General features: G+C 36.6%; 1 pseudogene; it reads right to left on the bottom strand.

The window, feature by feature from the left end:
• Positions 1-3,109: 3,109 nt before the first annotated feature.
• On the bottom strand, positions 3,110-22,191 carry LOC122201244 (annotated as a pseudogene).
• Between the last annotated feature and the right edge of the window lie 128 nt (positions 22,192-22,319).

The following is a 22,319-nucleotide window of genomic DNA, read 5'->3' as shown; positions in this document are numbered from 1 at the left end:
TTCTTAATTTCTCTTTCTGTTGCTTTATTATAGTTCTGTATGTTGATTTTGCATTCTGTGACTTTAACGATTCCATTTATCAGTTCTAGCCATTTTTTTTTTGGTGGAGTCCTTTAGTTTTTCTATGTGTAGTGTCATGTCATCTGCAAATACTTTTATTTCTTCCTTGCTGATTTGGATGCCTTTTACTTATTTTTGTTGTCTGATTGCTCTAGCTATGACTTCCAGTACTATGTTAAATAATGGTGGTGAGAGTGGATATACCTGTCTTATTCCTGACCATAGAGGAAAAAGCTCTCAGGTTTTCCTCACTGAGGATGATATTAGTTGTGGGTTTTTTATAGATGGCCTTTATTATGTTTCAGTATTTTCTCTCTAAAACTACTGTTGTGAGGTTTTTGTTTGTTTGTTTGTTTTACCATCAGTTAATGTTGTACTTTGTCAAATGCTTTTTCTGCTTCTGTTTAAATGATCATATGGTTCTTCTTTTTTTTTTTTTTTATTCATGTGCTCTATCACATTGATTGATTTGCCAATATTAAACCACCACACCAGGAATAAATCACTCTTGATAGTGGGGAATGATTTTTTAAAGATATTGTTAGATTTGATTTCCTAGTATTTTGTTGAGAAATTTTGCATATATGTTCTTCGGGGATATTGGCTTATAGGTTTCTTTTTTAGTGGAGGCTTTATCTGGTTTTGGTATCGGGGTAATGTTGGCTCATAGAATAAATTTGTGTGTGTTTTTTTTCCTTTCCATATTTTGGAATAGTTTGAGAAAAATAAATATTAACTCTTCTTTTTTATTTTATATATAGAGAAAGCCTAAGGGAGAGGGGCAGAGAGAGAGAGAGAGAGAGAGAGAGAGAGAGTGAATCATAAGCAGGCTATACATTCAGTGCAGAGCTCAATGTGGGGCTTGATCCCACCACCCTGGGATCATGACCTGAACTGAAAGCAAGAGTTGACACTCAACTGACTGAGCCCCCCAGGTGCCCCATATTAACTCTTCTTTAAATGTTTTATAAAATTCACCTGTGAAGCCATCTGGCCCCAGACTTTTGTTTGTTGGGATTGTTTTGATTATCGATTTAATTTCTTTGTTGGTTATCAGTCTGTTCAAGTTTTTTATTTTTTCTGTTAATTTTTGGAAGTTTATATGTTTGTAGGAATTTATCTATTTGTACCAGGTTGTCCGATTTCTTGGCATATAGTTTTTAATAATATTCTCTCATAATTTTTTGTATTTCTACGGTGTTGACTGTTATTTCTCCTCTCTCATTTGTGATTTTTTTTATTTGGATCTTTTCTCTTTTTGATATGTCCAGCTAGAGGCTTATCTATTTTATTAATTTTTTTCAATGAACCATCTCCTGGTTTCATTGATCTGTTCTAATTTTTTTTAGTTTTCTTCCAACTCTTGAGGAAGCCTGTATTGCTATTTCCCTCTTAGGACCACTTTTGCTGCATCCCTAAGGTATTGGACTGTTGTGTTTTCATTTTCATTTGTTTCAATGTATTTTTTATTTCTTCTTTGATTTCCTGGTTGACCCATTAATTGTTTAGTAGGATTTTGTGTTGCTTAACTTCTATGTATTTGTTCTTTCCAAATTTTTTCTTGTGGTTGACTTCTAGTTTTATAGTGTTGTGTCCTAAAAGGTGCATGGTATGATTTCAGTCTTTTTTGTATTTGTTGGGGCCTGTTTTGTGATCTAATACGTTGTCTGTTCTGGAAAATGTTCCATGTAGACTTTAAAAGGATGTGTATTCTGCTGTTTTAGGATGGAATGTTCTGAATATACCTATTAGGTCCATCAGGTCCAGTGTGTCAATCAAAGCCATTGTTTCTTTGTTGATTTTCTACTTAGATGATATATCCATTGCTGGAGGTGGAGAGTTAAAGTACCCTATTTTTGTATTATTATCAATTAGTTCCTGTATATTATAATTAATTCTTTTATATTTTTGGGTGTTCCCATTTTGGGTACATAAATATTTACAATTGTTTTGTCTCATTTTTGGATAACCAGCATACATTCAATCATTTATTCAACATGTATTCAGTCATTAATTTCATAAACATTTATTGGTCTATGCCATACACTGAGCACTGTTTGCACACTCGAAATACAACAGTGAACATAAAAGACAAAAATTCTTGCCCTTCTACTGCTTAAATTTTAGTGAATGTAGGCTGACTAAACAAATAAATGAGTAAATGTAGGTTCATTAAACAGTGACAAATTCTGTGCAGAACAGGAAAACAGAGAAGGTATAAGGACATTGTTTGTGCTTGGGGGGAATATTGTTGGATACTATTTTAAATACTGTGGTCAGGGAGACCCAGTGGACCTGAGGGACAGAGCTATGTGGACAGAGGAACAAAAAGCAAAAAGTTCCAGAGACAGGACTATAGTTCATGTTTTTAAGCAGCTCTTAGGGAGGCATTTCTGACTGGGGGTCTGAAGGAGGAGGTCAGGTAGGTAAAGGAGTCCCACCTACAGGAACAAAATTTATCTCTCTTCTGGGCTTATTTATGTGTTTTAATCTAACTCTTAATTCTAACTTTTGAAATTTTCATTGGACCTTTTTGAGTAATGGGACCAAGATTTATGTGTGTTAGAATCCCATTTTCTAGTTCTGTGCTAGATATAAAATAGCTTTCAATAAATATGCTTAAATGCCTGAGGGAAAGGTTAAAACCTAATGGTTATTTTCAGCCTTTTTTAGCGTTGCTTTTTAATTTTACTTTCTTTTCCAAAGTCAATGCACTATCTTTAAGTACTGATACTTCCCATCAACCACACATCCATTACACTGACTCTAAAAGGGATTTAATCAGGAGCAGACAGTGAGGTGTGATGCTTCATTCATCAACATTCATAGCTTCTGGCCTGGGTGCCATGATGAGAGATTATATATACATCTGTATCCTTAGTCACTTCCAGAAAATGATGGAATGTAAGAAATGTGATATACCTGTGGGTAAGAGAAAAACCATACAATTCATATCATCAGGCATGTCCAGAGAGAGGATTAGACCTGTAATTTTATCTCCAAGTCCCTGTATTCCAATAGCGATTTTGAGTATTTTAGTTAAGAAAAGTCAAGCTAGAACACAATTACTTGCTGCTCTCACCCTCCTCAGCAATTTCCTAATCCCCTCTTTAATCTCCTGTGTTCGTACCCCATAGATAATGGGGTTGAGAGCTGCAGGAATTACATGGTATAACACATTAAGTAAGACAGGGATATCAGGGGAAATTTTTTTCTTGGCTATGTGGGTAAAAACAAACACCAGCAGGATGGTACTGAAGAAGAGGATGAGGATGAAGTGAGAGCCACAAGTGCTCAGAACTTTGGCAGCTGCCCCTTTTGCCTTGAGTCTAAGAATGGCTCATAGGATGAAAGTATAGGAGAAAATGATGAGGATGAGGTCAGAGCCCAGAAGAGTCCAAGCCACAACTAAATGGTAAATTCTGTTAAAGACAATGTTATCACAGGAGAGCTTGGACACAGAGAGATTGGCACACATACAGTTCTCAGTTATATTTTTTCCACAGTAATGATGCTGGGCAGAGAGGATGGGAATAGGTGCGGTAAGAAATGCGTTCCAGGCCAAGATGAAGAGAACAGCCTTTCCTACAAACTGGTCAGTGATGATGGATGGGTAGTAGAGAGGCTTACAGATGGACACATAGCAGTCATAGGCCATGGCCAGGAAGGTGCATGATTCCATGGGCAGGAAGGAATTCATGATGAACATCTGGAGGAAGCAGGTAGAGAAGCTGATGGACCTATGGTCAAACCAGAAGATGGCCAAGACCTTGGGGATGACAGTCAAGCAGAGTATGATGTCCAGCAGGGAAAGGAGGCTGAGCAGGTAGTACATGGGCTTATGCCAAGAGACCTCCATCCTGATCCGGATGGTGATCAGGAGGGTGGCGTTGGCCCCATGGCCAGGAGGAAGAGGAGGCTGAGGGGCAGAGACAACCAATGCTTCCAGATGGGGGACCTGACAAAGCAATTCAGGATGAAGTCTGAGACTTCAATAGAGAAGGAGCTGCTATTCTAAGGCAGCATTGGCAGTGACTTTAGTGAGGCAGATGTCTTTGAGTAGCTGCAGAAGAGAGGAGTAAATCTATTATACTCTAATGGCTATGTACTTAGCTTGTAAAATCCATAAGGGTAAGTACATAGTCCACTTCATCCACCCCACAGCCCTTGTGCCTAGCACATTTTTTGACATATAACAGGTGGCTGATAGACATTTGTTGAATATATAATATAATGTTTCCACATCTTTGTTATTTCATCTGTGTTTTATCTTTCTCTTATGTGAATGTATATTTTCAGTTTGTTTGCTTGGTTAATATTTAATGAATCAGAAATTATTTAAACATCAAATGTTATTTAAATTAAATACATAAACTCAAAGGCTGATGAAACATTTCAGTTTAAATTTTAAAATGAACAGAAATGCATTCCAAAGGTTAGATGGGATTCATTTTCAAGATTTTAAGGAAGTAAAAGATGATAGTACCCAGTGACATGATGAACTGGGGTACTTAGAGCAAATCTCCTGATGAAAAGGTATACAAATTATTTCTATGGTTATGTCTATATCTAATCTCTATCTTTATCAATACCCATACCCATATCCATACCTACACTTATACCTATACTTACACCTATTATTTATATTTTAATATCTTGAATACACCCATGAACAAGTAAAAAAGAAAGAATTATCAGGCTAAGGATTGAATAAAATCCAGACATCAAAATCAAATATTGATGTTGGCTTTCAACCCGAGAGCACTTGCAGCACTCTATAAACTTAAGCACCTGTCTTCATTACCTAGGGGAGCTTGAAATCTAAACTCCAGGGACAGAAGATAAATCTAGGCTCAAGCATGTGGAGAATGTAGCAGAGGATCTCCCATTTAGATAGGGCTTTACAACACTACATCCTGAATAAAAAGGTGGGCACTAGTAATAATCCCACTCCTTCATCTTCGTCCTTCACTTATACCTGGAACTTCAAATAACCTCAAAGCTTGTTATATAGTAGAAATCTTCCCTGTAAATCCTGAACTACTGGCTGGTTCTCTTTTGACTTGGCATCCTGTGTTCACACCAACTGTTTGTCTCAGAAAGGAATTTAAAGTTATCCTGGATTGGTGGTGGTTTCAGAAAATCACAGAAACAAGCCCAAATCCTTTCTTGAGAAAGAAACTTCATCTCAGGCCTCAAAGAATTTCAGCACAAAAACTTCTGAAGAAATTGAGTTGCTTGTGGTAAAAAGACAATTACTTAAAAAGAAAATGATGGGGCACCTGGGTAGCTCAGTTAGTTGAGCATCTGAATTCGGCTCAGGTCATGGTCTCATGGTTCATGAGTTCAAGCCCCGCGTCAGGCTCTGTGTTGATAGCTCTGAGCCTGGAACCTGCTTTGGATTCTCTCTCTCTCTCTCTCTCTCTCTCTCTCTCTCTCCCTCTCCCTGGGCCCCTCCCCTACTTATGTTCTCTCTCTCTCTCAAAAATAAAGAAACATCAAAAAATTTTTTTAATTTAAAAAATGAATATAAGCCCACAAAAATGATAGCCAAATCCAATCTACAAAAACTTAAGATATTACTTGTGTGGTAAAAGATATTGAACAAAATTATTTTGTTCATTACCTAGCCCTACTGGGTTTTAGGTAATGAAAGAAAAGCTTTAGGGGAGCCTGGGTGGCTCAGTCGGTTAAGCATCCAACTTCGGTTCATGTCATGATCTCACGGCTTGTGAGTTTGAGCCCCGAGTTGGGCTCTGTGCTAACAGCTCAGAGCCTGAAGCCTGCTTCGGATTCTGTGTCTCCCTCTCTCTCTCTCTCTCTACCCCTCCCCTGCTCATACTCTGTCTCTGTCTCAAAAATAAACAAACATTAAAAAAAAGAAAACAAAGAAAAGCTTTAAAATATACACAACAAAATAAACACACAGAAAAGGAGAATCAGTCCTCTCTCCAAAAATGAAAAAAATAAAATAATTAACATTGCAAGAGACAGATTTAAGAATAGATTAGCCACACTTGGAAAGATAGTTAGTGACCTAGAAGATAGAACTTGAGAAATGTTTTAGAATGAAGCTCCAATGCACAGAAAATGTTTGCACAGAAAATGCAAACATGTAAAGAGCAAAATACGGGATTCTGACTGCTCAGAGTCCCTCTATCTTTTCTGTTTTCCTGGAATTAATAAGATGATGTCCAGAATTAATATTTTGCTCAGGACACTGGAATCTCTAAAACGTAACAAAGCAGATTTGAAGAAGAACCAGATATACTTGAAAAACAGAATATCAACAATAAGAACTAAATTAAACAGTAGATTAGGGCCAGCTAATGGTAGAGTCAGTAAAGTGTCAGAGGTGGTCAGAAGAATCTACTGAGAATGAAGATGGAAATAAAATAAAAACATATGGGAAAAAATGAAGAAAATGTAGGAGAAATAGATGGGATGAGCATGTTTAATACATTTAATAAGAGCTCCCAGTTGAAGAAGAAAGAGAATGAGACAGAAGCATCTGAACTTTTCAGGACAGACTACATCAGTAATCAGATTCAAGAATTCCAATAAGGGGCACCTGTGTGGCTCAGTCGGTTAAACATCGACTTTGGCTCAGGTCATGATCTCAGGTTCATGAGTTTGAGCCCTGCACCAAGCTGTCTGCTGTCATCGCAAAATATGCTTGGGATTCTCTCTGTTGCTCTCTCTCTGCCCCTCCCACACTTGTGCTTTCTCTCACACACAAAATAAAAAGTAAACTTAAAAAAAAAAAGAATTTCAATAAATCCTGGGTGGGAGAAATCAAAAAAAGTGTACACCTGGATATATCTAAATATATACACTTAGTTGGGGCGCCTGGGTGGTTCAGTCGGTTAAGCATCCAACTTTGGCCCAGGTCATGATCTCACGGTCCGTGAGTTTGAGCCCTGCGTCCGGCTCTGTGCAGACAGCTCAGAGCCTGGAGCCTGTTTCAGATTCTGTGTCTCCCTCTCTGTCTGCCCCTCCCCAGCTCATGCTCGCACTCTCTCTCTCTCTGTCAGAAATAAATGAACTTTAAAAAATAAAAATAAATATACACACTTAGATATCATGGTCTAACTTAGGTACCAAAGAGAAAGAAATGATCTTAAAGATCAGTATGACTATTACAATGAGAACAATGGGTGTGTGTTTCAATATGCATGTGTCAATAGGCCACAGGAGTAAAGTGTGGTAAATAATGAAGACACTAGTGAAGATGTCTTAATAATGCTTTAAATTGAAATTGATGGAGGTTTTGAAGATGTTAAACTGTTAAACACTACTAAAATTACTATTGAATTATTTATATTAGCTGCTAAAATTGTATTTCTTTTTTCCAGCTTTTTATTGTGGTAGAATACACATGACACAAAATTTATTATCTTAACCACTTTAATATACAGTTCGTTGATATTAAGTGCATCCATTTTGCTGTGCAACCATCACCAGGGTCCGTCTCCAGAACTCTCTTCATCTTGCAAAGCTGAAACTCTGTGCCCATTAAACAATAACTTCCCATGACCTCCTCCCTTCTGCCCCTGGCAACCACCATTCTAGATGTTTTTTAAACTGCTAAGATGTTAAATAATTATTAGTTTTCAGTGATCACGATTTCATTGCATGCAGTTATCTGATGAGCATTTCAAAACCATCTTAAATAAACACAAAAGAGGGCTTCATACAAACCATGTCATCCGGAGTTTAGCAGTGGTTGCAGTAACACTAGCATCAGCTCTACAAAGAGTATTCGTTTTCCTAAAAGACAGGAAGGACCTTGACTTTCTGTCCTTGATCAATGAAAGACTAGGTGAGGAACTTCTAAGGATCTGGTTGATTATTTGGAATCAAGACAGTGATCAGGAAGGTGACACTGGCCCCATAGCCAGGAGGAATAGGGCATGAAAGGTATCAGTGCTGCCAGCTGGGAACCTGACAAAACAGTTCTATAAGTACTTGGATATGTCAGCAGAGCAGATGTTGCTGGAGGATAATATGACATTTGATCCCATCTTTGAAGAGGACAACAAGTAGCCAAAAAAGAAGAAACTTGTTAATAAATCATTTAAGCTTGTGGAGAACCATGTAAGAAGCTTTGTGGAAAGCATCAAACTAAATTAAAAAAGGATGGGAGGGGCGCCTGGGTGGCTCAGTCGGTTAAGCGTCCGACTTCGGCTCAGGTCACGATCTCACGATCCGTGAGTTCAAGCCCCGCGTGGGGCTCTGGGCTGATGATGGCTCAGAGCCTGGAGCCTGCTTCTGATTCTGTGTCTCCCTCTCTCTCTGCCCCTCCCCCATTCATATTCTGTCTCTCTCTGTCTCAAAAATAAATAAACGTTAAAAAAAATTAAAAAAAAAAGGATGGGAAATAACATAATAATCTGGTTAGTCAGATTGTCAATCACTGTATTTGACCTTGGGAGACAATATCAAATATGATTCATCTCTGCCTTTGGGATAACTCATTGAATAAAGTAGGGCACAAAAATGTCAGACAGAAGAATAGCAGTATAGTGTGGCTCACCAAAATAAGATGTGTTCATGGTGTTATGGAAGTACAAGAGAGTGATCCTTTATTTATTTTTAAATTCCACTTCAATTAACATACAGTGTTACATTAGTTTCAGGTGTACAATATCGTGATTAAACAATTCTATATATTACTCAGTGATCATCATGATAAGTGTACTTTTAATCCCCTTTACCTATTTCACGCATTCCCCACCCACCCATTTCATCTCTGGTAACCACCAGTTTGTTCTTCATATTGTTCTGAGGGTTTTGTTTATTTATTTTTGTCTCTCTTCATTATTGTTTCTTAAATTCTACATATAAGTGAAAATATATGGGATTTGTCTGTCTCTGACTGACTTACTTCACTTAGCAATATGAACTCTACATCCATCCATCTTGTTGTAAATGGCAAGATCTCGTTCTTTTTACGACTGAATAATATTCCATTCTATGTGTACAACACATCTTAATCCATTCTTCTAGCAATGAACACTTGAGCTACTTACATAATTTGGCTATTGTAAATAATGCTGCAATAAACAGAATGGTACACATATCTTTTCAGATTAGTGTTTTCATACTCTTTGGGCAACTACCCAGCAATAGAATTACTTTGTCATATGGTAATTCTATTTTTAATTTTTTGAGAAACTTCTATACTATTTCCCACAGTGCCTGCACGAGTTTGCATTCCCACTAACATTACAAGTGATTTCTTTTTCTCCACATCCTCACCAACACTTATTGTTTCTTGCGTTTTGGATTTTAGCCATTGTGACAACTGTGAGGTGATATCTCATTGTGGTTTTGATTTGCATTTTCCTGATGATAAGTGAGCTCAAAATACAGAGCATCTTTTCAATTGCCTCTTGGCCATTTTTATGTCTTTTTTGGAGAAATGTCTGTTCATGTCTTCTGCCATTTTGGATTATTTGAGGGCTTTTTTTGTTCTTGTTTTTGTTTTTTGGTGTTCAGTTGTATAGGTTCTTTAGATATTTGGATATTAACCCCTTCTTAGAAATATCATTTGCTACTATTTTCTCCAATTCGGTAGGTTGTTTTTTTAGTTTTGCTCATTATTTCCTTTGCTGTGAAGAAGTTTTTTATTTTGATGTAGTCCCAAGAGTTTACTTTTGTTTTTGTTTACTTTGCCTTAGAAACATATCTAGAAAAATACTATACTTGTGAATACTACGGTTTTAAGTCTCACATTTAGATCTTGTATTCATTTTGGGTTTCTTATGTATGGTGTAAGAAAGTGGTACAGTTTCCCTTTTTTGGATGTAGCTGTCCAGTTTTCCCAACACCATTTGTTGAAGAGACTGTATTTTCCCCTTTGCATATACTTTCCTCTTTTTAAATAGATAATTGACCATGTAATTGTGTGTGGGTTTATTTCTGTGTGTGGTCTCTCTTCTGTCACATTGTTCAATATGTCTATTTTTGTGCCAGGGCCAAACTGTTTTGATTACTACAGCTTTGTAGTATATCTGTGAATGTGAGATTCTGATACCTCCAGTATTGTTCTTTTCAAGATTGCTTTGTGTATTTGGGGTCTTTTGTAGTTCTACTGAGATTTTAGGATTCTTTGTCCTAGTTCTGAGAAATATGCTGTTGGTATTTTGATAAGGATAGCATTAAATCTATAGATTGCTTTGGATAGAATGGACATTTTAACAATATTTGCTCTCTAATTCCATGAGCATGGAATACCATTCCATTTTTTTCCTCATCTTCAATTTCTTTCATCATGTTTTATCGTTTTCAGAGAATAGGTCTTTCACCTCCTTGGTTAAGTTTATTCCTACATGTCTTATTATTTTGGGTACAATTGTAAATGAGATTGTTTTCTTAATTTCTTTTTCTGCTACTTTATTATTCGAGTGTAGAAATGTGACAGATTTCCATATACTGATTATGTATCCTATGAGTTTCCTGAATTCATTTATAACTTCTAGTACTATTTTAGTGGAGTCTTTCTGGTTATTAATATATAATATCATGTCATCTGCAGATAGTGAAAGTTTTACTTCTTCCTTCACAATTTGGATACCTTTAATTTCTTTTCCTTGTCTGAATGCTTGTAGCACTATGATGAATAAAAGTGGCAAGAGTGGACATCCTTGTCTTGTTCCTGACCTTAGGGGAAAAGCTCTCCATTTTTCTTCACAGAATATGATGTTCACTGTGGGTTTTTCATATAATGCCTTTATTATGATGAAGCATGCTCCTTCCAAACCTACTTGTGAGGGGATTTACCATGAATGGATGTTGCAATTTGTTAAATGCTTTTTCTGTATTATTGAAATGATCATGTGGTTTTTATCCTTTCTTTTATTGATGTGATATATCATGTTGATTAATTTACAATTTTTGAACCAACCTTGCATCCTGGAAGTAAATCCTACTTGGCTATAGGGAATGATTTTTGTAATGTATTGTTGGATTTGATTTGCTAGTATTTTGTTCAGGATTCTTGCATCTATGTTCATTAGAGATACTGTCATTTAGTTCTCTTGTTTTGTAAGTGTCTTTACCTGGTTTTGGTATCAGGATAATGCTGGCTTCATAGAATATACTTGGATGCTTTCCTTCTGCTTCTATTTTTCAGAAAAATGTGAGAATAAGAAGTATTAACTCTTTAAATGTTTAGTATAATTCACCTGTGAATCCATCTGGTCCTGTACTTTTATTTTTTGGTAGTCTTTTGACTACTGACTCAATTTCATTCCTGGCGATTGGTCTATTTAGATTCTATATTTCTTCTTTTTCTTATTTTCTATTTCTACTTGATTCAGTTTTGAAAGAGTGCATCTTTCTAGAAATTTATCCATTTCTTCTAGGTTGTCCAATTGTTGACATGTATTTTTTGTTGTAATATATATATTTTTGTATTTCTGTGGTATCAGTTGTCACTTCTCTTTCATTCTGATTTTACTTATTTGGGTCCTTCCTCTTTTTTTCTTGGTGAGTCTGCCTAAAGGTTTATCAATTTTGTTTCTCTTATCAAACAATGAACTCTTGGTTTCAGTGATCTCACCTATTAGTTTTTTAGTCTCTATTTCATTTATTTCTTTTTTTTTAAGTTTTGATTTAAATTCTAGTTAGTTAACATATAGCGATTGAGGAAATGAGATGGGCTCAATTCTTGCAAATGGTGGGATTAAAACATGGAGTTTTTAAAGGCCAGTGGGCTTAGCTGGGATGGATCGCAGAAGGCATTGCCTTGCTCCTGGAGAGAAGAAAAGCAAATAACCCAGGGGCAGACAGCGTGCAAATAATGATTTGAAGAACGCCTGGAGTACACACAGAGGGAGAGTATTCAGAGTATTTGCTGTTCTCAGGGCATCCCAGATATGGCACATTCACAGAGTCTCCTCTGCAGGATAAAGGAGCTGGCTGGCACTATTTTCCTCCCCTAACTCCCAACATAAACACAGAGCCACCTACAGGAAGTAGCAAGGCACCAACACTGGCTCCCTAACTTGCTTACACAAACCACATTACTGGAGTAAAATACTTATATCATACAAATAAGTTTTTTTAAACCAAAGACTGTAACAAGAGTTGAAGAAAGGCACCATATCATAATAGAAGGGTCTATCCAATAGGAAGGCCTAACAATTGTAAATAATTATGCCCAACTTGGAACACCCAGATATGTAAAACAATTAACATATATAAAGGAACTCATTGATAATAACATATAGTAGGGGGATTTAACATTGACATCAGTGGACAGATCATCTAAGCAGAAAACAACAAGGAAACAATGGCTTTGAATGACACACTAGACCAGATGGAATTAACACATATTCTGAACATTTCATCCTAAAGCAGCAGAATATTCATTCTTTTTGAGTGCACACAGGACATTCTCTAGAATAGATCACATACCAGTTCACATATCAGGCCTCAACAAATACAAAAAGATTGAGATAATAATATGCATATTAAAGCATGTGGTCTGAAAGACCACACACAGCACTATGAAACTTGATGTCAATGACAAAAAAAACTTTGGAAGGCCATAGAAGTATGGAGGTCAAACATGATATTAAACAATGCGTGGACAACCAGGACCTTAAAGGAGAAATAAAAAATACATAGAAACAAATAATAATGAAAACATGATGATCCAAAATCTTTGAGATGCACCAAAAGCAGTCATAAGTGGGAGGTGGGCAGCAATATAGCACTACTCAAGAAGCAAGAAAAGTCTCAAATACACAACCTAACCTTAGAGCTAGAGCTAGAAAAAGAACAGCAAATTAAGTCTAAAGCCAACAAAAGAAGGGAAATAATAAAGATTAGACCAGCCATAAATGATATAGAAACAAACAAATAAAAAACAGTAGAACAGATCAATTAAACCAGGAGGTGGTTCTCTGAAAGAATTAGTAAAATTGATAACCCCCTAGACAGACTTATCATAAAGAAAAGAGAAATTACCCAAATAAATAAAATCACAAATGAGAGAGGAGAGATCACAACCAACACGACAGAAATACAATAAATTATAAGAGAATATTATTAAAAATTATATGCCAGCAAATTGGATAATCTGGAAGAAATCAAACAATTCTTAGAAACATATAAACGACCAAAACTGAAACAGGAAGAAACTGAAAACTTGAACAGACTAATAACCAGTGGAGAAATTGAATGAGTAATCAAAAATCTCCCCCAAAACAAAAGTCCAGGGCCAGATGGCTTCCCAAGGGAATTCTGCCAACAATTAAAGAAGAGTTAATACCTATTTTTCTGAAACTGCTACAAACAAACAAACAAAAAGAAATGGAAAGAAAACTTCCAAATTCATTCTATGAGGCCAGCATTACCTTTATTCCAGAACCAAAGACCCCATTATAAGGGAAAATTACAGGCCAATATCCCTGCTGAACATGGATTCAAAAATTCTCAACAAGATACTAACAATTTAAATACAACATTACATTAAAAGAATTATTAATCATGAGCAAGTGAGATTTATTCTTGGACCACAGGGGTGGTTCAGTATTCATCAATCAATCAGTCTGATACACCACATTAATAAAATAAAGGATAAGAACCATATGGTCCTGTCAATAGATGCAGAAAAAAAATTTTGACAGAGTGCAACATCAATTCTTGATAAAAACCTTCAATAAAGTAGGGATAGAAGGAACATATATCATCATAAAGGCCATGTATGAAAGACCCACAGCTAATACCATACTTAATAGGGAAAAACAGCTTTCCACCTATAGTCAGGAACAAGACAGGGATGTCCACTCTTACCATTGTCATCTAACATAGTACTGGAAGTCCTACTTACAACAATCAGACAACAAAAATAAATAAAAGGCATCCAAATAAGCAAGGAATAAGTCAAAATTTCACTCTTTGCAGATGACATGATGCTCTATGTAGAAAACCCTGAAGACTCCACCAAAACATTGCTAGAATTGATACATGAATTCAGCAAAGTCCCAGGATACAAAATCAACGTACAGAAATCTGTTGCGTTTCTATACACCAATAATGAAGCAACACAAAGAGAAATCAAACCCCATTTACAATTGCACCAAAAGCCATAAGATATCTAGGAATAAACCCAGCCAAAGGGGTAAAAGTTCTGTACTCTGAAAACTATAGAACATTTAAGAAAGAAATTGAATAAGAATGCAAGCTGGTGCAGCCCTTCTGGAAAACAGTATGGAGGTTCCTCAAAAAACTAAAAATAGAACTACACTACGACCCAGCAATTGCACTACTAGGCATTTATCCAGGAGATACAGGTGTGCTGTTTTGAAGGGACACATGCACCCCCATGTTTATAGCAGCACTATCAACAATAGCCAAAGTATGGAAAGAGCCAAAATGTCCATTGATGGATGAATGGATAAAGAAGTTGTGGTATACACACACACACACACACACACACACACACACACACACAATGGTGTATTCCCCGGCAATCAAAAAGAATGAAATCTTGCCATGTGCAACTACGTGGGTGGAACTGGAGGGTATTATGCTAATTGAAATTAGTCAGAGAAAGACAAAAATCATATGACTTCACTCATATGAGGACTTTAAGAGACAAAACAGATGAACATAAGGGAAGGGAAACAAAAATAATATAAAAACAGGGAGGGGGACAAAACAGAAGAGACTCATAAATATGGAGAACAAACTGAGGGTTGCTGGAGGGATTGTGGGGGGGGGATGGGCTAAATGGGTAAGAAGCACTAAGGAATCTACTCCTGATATCATTATTGCACAATATGCTAACTAATTTTGATGTAAATTAAAAAATAAAATAAAATAAAACAAGTTAAAATTTAAAAAAGAAAGAAAGAAATTAAAGAGGACACAAAGATATGGGAAAACATTCCCTGCTCATGGATTGGAAGAACAAATATTATTGAAAATGTCTATACTACCTGAAGCAAACTACACATTTGATGTAATCCTTATCAAAATGCCACCAGCAATTTTTCACAGACGTAGAACAAACAATCCTAAAATTTGTATGGAACCAGAAAAGACTCTGAATAGCCAAAGCAATTTTGAAAAAGAAAAGCAAGGCTGGAGGCATCACAATTCCAAACTTTAAGCTATATTTCAAAGCTGTAGTCATCAAGACAGTATGGTGCTGGCAGAAAAGGACACACAGATCAATGGAACAGAATGGAAAGCCCAGAAATGGACCCACAACTATATGGTCAAGTAATCTTTGATAAAGCAGGGAGTAATATACATTGGAAAAAAGACAGTCTTTTAAAAAAATTCATTGGGAAAATTGCACAGAAACATACAAAAGAAAGAAACTGGCCCACTTTCTTGTACCATAAACAAAAATAAATTCAAAATGGATGCAATACCTACATGTGAGAAAGGAAACCATCAAAATCCTAGAGGAGAACACAGACAGCAAACTCTTTGACATCAGCCATAGCAACTTCTTGCTAGATACATCTCTGGAGGCAAGAGAAACAAAAACAAGAATGAACTCTCAGAATTTCACCAAGATAAAAGTGTTTCTGTGCACAGTGAAGGAAACAATCAACAAAACTACAAGGCAGCCTATGGAATGGGAGAAGATATTTGCAAAAGACATATCTGATAAAGGGTTAGTATCCAAAATCTATAAAGAAATTATAAAACTCACCGCCTTCAAAATAATCCACTTAAGAAATGAGCAGAAGACATGAAAAGACATTTTTTTTTCAAAGAAGACATACAGATGGCCAACAGACACATAAAAAGATGCTCACCATCACGCATCATCAGGGAAATACAAATCAAAACTACAATGAGATACCACCTAGCACTTGTCAGAATGACTAAAATTAACAATTCAGAAAACAACAAATATTGATCTGGATATGGAGAAAGGGGAATGCTCTTACACTCTTGGTGGGAATGCAAACTGGTGAAGCCATTCTAGAAAATGGTATGGGGATTCCTCAAAAAGTTAAAAATAGAACTACCCTATAAGACAGCAATTACACTACTAGTTATTTACCCAAAGGATTCAAAACACTGATTTGAAGAGACACCAGCACCCTGATGTTTATAACAGCAATATCAACAGTAGCCAAATTATGTAAGGAGACCAAATATCCATTGACTGATAAATGGATAAAGAAGAAGTAGTATATGTACACAATAGAATATTATTCAGCCATCGAAAAGAATGAAATCTTTCCTTCTGTAACAAGGATGGAGCTAGAAAGTAATGCTAAGCAAAATAAGTCAGTTGGAGAAAAATGCCATATGATTTCACTCATATGTGGGATGTAATAAATGAAACAGATGAACATAGGGGCAAAGAAAAAGAGAGAGAGATAAATCATAATACAGGATCTTAACTATAGAAAGCAAACTGAACATTGCTGGAGGGGAAGTGGGTGGGAAGATGGATTAAATGGGTGATGGGTATTGAGGGCACTTGTGATGAGCACTGGGTGTTCTATGTAAGTGATGAATCCCTAAGTCTACTCCTAAAGCTGATATTAATTTATATGTTAACTAACTAGAATTTAAATAAAAACTTGAAACAGTAAACAAATAAATAAATGAATAAATTATTATGAAAAATAACCACTCAGTTAAAAAAAAAATTAAAACAAATGAAACAAACAAAAGCACCTTTGTGATCTTGTGAAATGTTCCCTAAATAGGATCCCCACAGAAAATCTGTTCATAGTAAAACAGAGTTTGAGTTGTTCAAATTGAAGATTTTCCATTGAATAATGGAAAGTTTACACTAAAATTCACAGATACATAATAGAGTAGAGGAGATACTAGCAATATCTAGTGAAAAGGGGGCTCTAAGATTTAAATTATGCATGGAGATTTTGCAAAAATATGCAAGAAAAACAAAATTAATAGAAAAAGCAGGCAAATGATGTCAAAATATAATTCACAGCATGCAAATCACAAACGGTTAAACAGTATACGAACAATGCTGAGTTATCAGGAGAAAATCATATTAAAATAATGAGATACAATTTTATATCCACCAAGCATTAAAAAACTACCATCAATTGGTGTAAGGAATGTGAAGAATTAAACTATAGAAGAATTAAACTATAGAAATTTCTAGTGAGATTTTATAAGTATTTTGGAGACAAATTTGGTAATTCCTAGTAGAATTAAATGTTTTTAGTTTATAACTAAAAAAACCCACTCCTACACATATACCTATTTTAGGACTATAAAAGAAGTATACAAAGATATTGACGTTAGCAGTAATTATAGGTCATTCGGGTGTTGACTACTTATATAAAAAATGCACATAATGGGAATTGAAATGAATAAGCAATGAAAAAGAATGACTTATGCAGAACAACATGGACAGTTGTTTAAGATTTAGTATTGAGTAAAAACAAAGAATAACATCAGATTTATTATCCAATATTATTTATAAAATTCAATATCCAAATAATCCTCATGAACATGTAGCTACATAAGCATATCTAAAATTAATTGAAAAGACACATTTTAAGAACACTGGAGCTTTGGGGCGCCTGGGTGACTCAGTTGGTTGACCATCAGACTTCTGCCTAGGTCATGATCTCACGGTTCATGAGTTCGAGCTCCACATTGGGCTCTGTGCTGACAGCTAGGAGCCTGGAGCCTGTTTCAGATTCTGTGTCTACTTCTCTCTCTGCCCCTCCCTTGCTTGTGCTCTGTCTCTGTCTCTGTCTCAAAAATAAGTAAACATTAAAAAAAACAATAAGAACACAGGGGCTTTCACTTTTCTAAAGAGAAGAGGAATAGGAGCAAAGTTGAGATATGCAGGAGACAGAGAAATAAAAATAGAGCAAAAGAAGGCCTTTAAAGAAACTGATGCTGATGCCACAACACAGGGAACAGAGTCAGTGGTATTGTAATTGTGTTATGTGGTGACAGATGGTAGCTACCAATGGTGAACATAGCATAACTGTATACATTTGTTGAATCACTATGTTGTACAACTGACTAATGCAACATTCTGTGTCAACTACAATCAACTTTTAAAAATAATGAAAAATAAAGAAAGAAAAAAAAGGAACTGATGATGCTTGCTCCCATAATTTGAGGCATATGAATATTTCACATGAGGCTCAAAATGAAAAATAAAATAAACAAATCATTCTTTCTAGTATATAGCTGTATATACATCACATTTGAAAAGTCTTTCAGTACAGCAAAAAACATGATAGGATTTTCTTTAAGAAAAGCACGTTGCATTTTCTCAGGGATATATTTTTCAAGTTACTCTACCATCATTATCATGATGCCATCATAAAAGTCATGACAAATTAATACCAATCCATTCAATAGCATGGTTTGGGAGGTACCTATCTAACAATGGTCTGTTGGAAGCCCATGAGAACTTATGAGTGAGCTTATTGGACCCATGGAGGGCATCGAGTATGCATGTGCAAATGACTGTGAACATGGATGGATGAATGTAAGACCCCTATACCCAGGAGATTAACTGTCCACAGAACACACAGTCAATGTTGGGCTGGATTACCAGAGCTCCTTGCTTTTAGAGAGAAAGAAAATCATTTTCTTCTCCTTCCTGCCTGTCTGTCCCAAGAGGGCTTTTTAGGCACAATAAAGTAGGGATGGAGTAGTTCCCAGAGGGAAAAGTCCCTGAGGCCCTGGAGTTATAACTACACCCAGATAGTTCAGGAACTAACCAGAACTCCAATATCAGTGGAGCCAGACCCTTGCTCACATCCTCTGTAAGTGAGTCTGGATAGAGGGCCCCTGAGAGGCAGCTATTCCAAGATTAATCAGAACATGGGGACACCTTTCTTTTCAGTACAGATTTGTGCTCCATTCCATTCCTGAGTCAGTACTGCTGAAGCAGTCTGCAAACCAGGTTGTAGAGATTTCATCCTGTCTCAGGTCAGGAAGCAAATGTAAGAACCTGTGTTCTGGGACCTTCCTTTTTGCCCTTCTGTTGCCTTTTCTGATCTTTTACTGAGTGGTGCCAGATTCAGAGATGCAGGAGTTTGTCCATAGGAGATGAATAGGGGTGGGGTGGAAAGCCTGAAGAGTGATCATCTGCAGCTTAATTTAGATGATTTGGAGTTTTCAGCTGAACATACTGAAGGGGCATTAAGGCAAAGAATCAGCACACAAATGCTTGAATCATGGAGGAGAAATTAAATTTAATCTAAGTAACATTAGAGGTTAAAGACAGAGACCACAATTTGGGGTCAGTGGGAGTAAGAAAGTAGTTCCTCAGATTAAGCTTCATCTAAAGAATTTCTAAAAGCTATGCTGTAAAAACAGAAAACTATGCCCAGAAGATCATTGAGGTATCTATTACTGGTTGCACTCAGTAACGTCTTAAACAATATTTTGGAGAGATGTCTCAACTTCTGAGTTTCTGGAGTTAGGTGGTCCTTATAATTAGTAATTAATACATAATAATAATAATAATAATGGACACAAAGTAAAAGGAAACAAGAAGAAAATTGTAATCTGAGCAGTGAAAGCAGGAGTCAGAGTTGTAAGTGCAAAAACAAGGGACATTCCAGATTTCTGGAAAATGGCCCAAGGATTTTATGTGCATGGGGGTGGAGGTAAGAGAAACCTAGAAACATAAAACAAAATGCCAGATACGATATGTGTTTCTGTATCACTGTGGTGACACAGGACACAGGTATATTCATATAGTCAGTGGTTTGGACCTTTTATTTCTTCCACATCCAGACACTGCTAATTAAGCTGGAAATACAGATAATATCACTGAGTCTCAGTTGTCCATTTCAAAAGATAAATTGTTAAAATGGTGTACTTAACCTACCTACTTCAGAATGTTATGAGTCACATATGAAATATGTTTAAAATTCATCCCAAAATTGCCAAAGTCACTACTGATGTATTCTGCTAGAAAGAGAACAAGAATTGGAAGCCATCTAAATCTCTTCTACATATCATGTGGGAGCCATGCCTGGCAGGTGCCAGCTGCACAAACCCTTGCTTAGGGAAGCAGAGGATCAGGAGTAAAGAGAAGAGCCCTGGGAGGGAATGCCATTCCTTCCCGCTCTGAGAGCAAGCCCCAGACACTAACAGGGTCTCCTGATGGGGAGAGTTTAACAGCAGCCTGCAGCTGAGGAATAGAAAATCATATCTGGAAACAAAAATACTATTTGAACCGCTCCAGGAAAACGAGTGTTTCTAAAGTGATGGGGTTTTGGAGTCGTGGGGGTCTGGAGCTGATGGCCAAGAAAGAATTCTTGAGATGTGTTTGGTGCAAAAAGGTGATTTTGTTTTATGATTTTTTTTTTACCTCAACACCTAGAGTTTCTTGTCTCACAGCTTCAAAGAATGAAGAGGTAGACACAAAATGAGCGGCAGGCAAAACTTTATTAGAGTAATATAAGAAAGTAGGAATAGAATGAAAGCTCTCTTTATAGAGAGGGGGTATTTGAAAGTGAATGCCTGTGACTGTAGGCAAGGGTCTTTGTTTTATAAGGTTTTGGTCACCACCTCCCTCCCACCTTTGTTTCTTCTCAGGTCCAACCCTTATGGGCTGGGTAACTCTAAATGTCAACTCATTCCTTTTTGATTGGCTCATTTCTTTTACATGAGGGGTGATCTATGGCCATACCGTTCCTTGTGGGTCATATGTTTTATGGTCTACTACTCACTTTTCATCAGGTCTTTTGTCAAATTCCTGAGGGGAACCTGAGAGGGAATAGCGGCATCTGTTGCATTCTTAAGAGGAACCTTACACTCAAGAGGGTTTACTGTGGTCAGACACTCCCAGCATTATTCCAAAATATGTGTTTTTCCCCATCCAGGGGCCTCAGGTCCTCATCTTTCCTTGTCTGCCAATTTTATTCTATATTTCCCTATCATAATTTTATTAAATCACAGGGACAGGACCCATGGGCAGAAAGAGCTGCACTGGGGTTGTGAAGAGTGACCAGTTATATACCATGGAGTTGAGGGAGGTAAAGGCAAAAGGGAGGCCTACAAAAGGACTTTCATATGTTAAAGATACCTGAGGCCTTGCTATTGTAAAGCTAAGGTTGTTTTCTCTCTAGTCAAGCATTAACATTAAGTCAGTAGGGAGTTAATGGAGAAATGCTACACTGTGTATTTGCTTCAAGTATTTGTCAATGGGCTGCAGGTTATAAAGGAATTTAACTATAACTACCATTTCCTTCTTGCTTTTGTTCCCCACATCATTGTGGAAGGGAGGGTGATATTGGGGCTCTGGGAAACTAAATCTATAGGTTTCTGGAGATTAGGTTGTTGACAAGATTGCCTTTTTCTTATAATTTACTATGATTTATGTGAACTGATGGAGACTCATATTCTGCATGACTGTGGTCTCTATCAGTTAACCATTTGTTTTCCCCTTTCCTTTGTTCTTGGGCAGCCAGGAGTGCCTGAGCAATGTCACACATATCTCACTGCCACCACCCCCCCACCATGGGGTGGGGGAGGGTGGTGTTAACTTTTGCTTTGCCCTCAGCTTTCCTAATACTTCCTCATCATAGAGGTATGAAAACATTGTTCTGATCTGAGTTCATGATTTAATAAAACTCTCTTCCTTGCTACTCTAACCCCTATGCCAAACTATTGCTCCTCCATCAGATTCTGTTGTCAAAACTATTCATTGTATCACTGGTGAAGTTTGTGTTTTCTTTTTATAGAATTGATGGGGCAAACACATTATCATTATAATTATTCATGAGATGCAGAGAAATCCTAGAAATTACTCCAACCCAACCCACTGTATTAAGCAAGAAGATCAGTGTAATTCAGTAATGAGTGAATACAATTGTGAGGTATAATTTTCCTTGTTGGTAATGTGATATTATAACATATCTCATTGGATGCTGAATAATTCAATGGGATGAAGCCGTAGGAATTCTAGAAATTCCAAATCAATATGCAATTTATCTTCTATAGTGAACCTCAAGAGTAATAAGTAGGGAAGTATTTAAACTCCCAATGAAAAAGTGTTTCTAAACCCACAAAGTAATGGTTTAACAGAGGCCTTGGTGCATGTAGATAGATTCAGCTACAGTGGACTGCATGATTTGAAGTACCCCACAAAGACCTGATCCTCACCTTTGACCAGCCTTCAGTCATCTTTCAAATCTCGTTCACAATTCAGGGGGACAAGCACCTTAGAACCCTTCACCTATAATGTAAAGGAGAGAACCACCTCACTTCATTTAAATTAATTTTCGCCAGCCTATGTCCCATGTCAGAGGTAC

This window comes from Panthera leo, chromosome D1 (assembly GCF_018350215.1).
Source record: "Panthera leo isolate Ple1 chromosome D1, P.leo_Ple1_pat1.1, whole genome shotgun sequence".
NCBI lineage: Eukaryota > Metazoa > Chordata > Mammalia > Carnivora > Felidae > Panthera > Panthera leo.
This window is presented reverse-complemented; position numbering and strand designations above follow the sequence as displayed.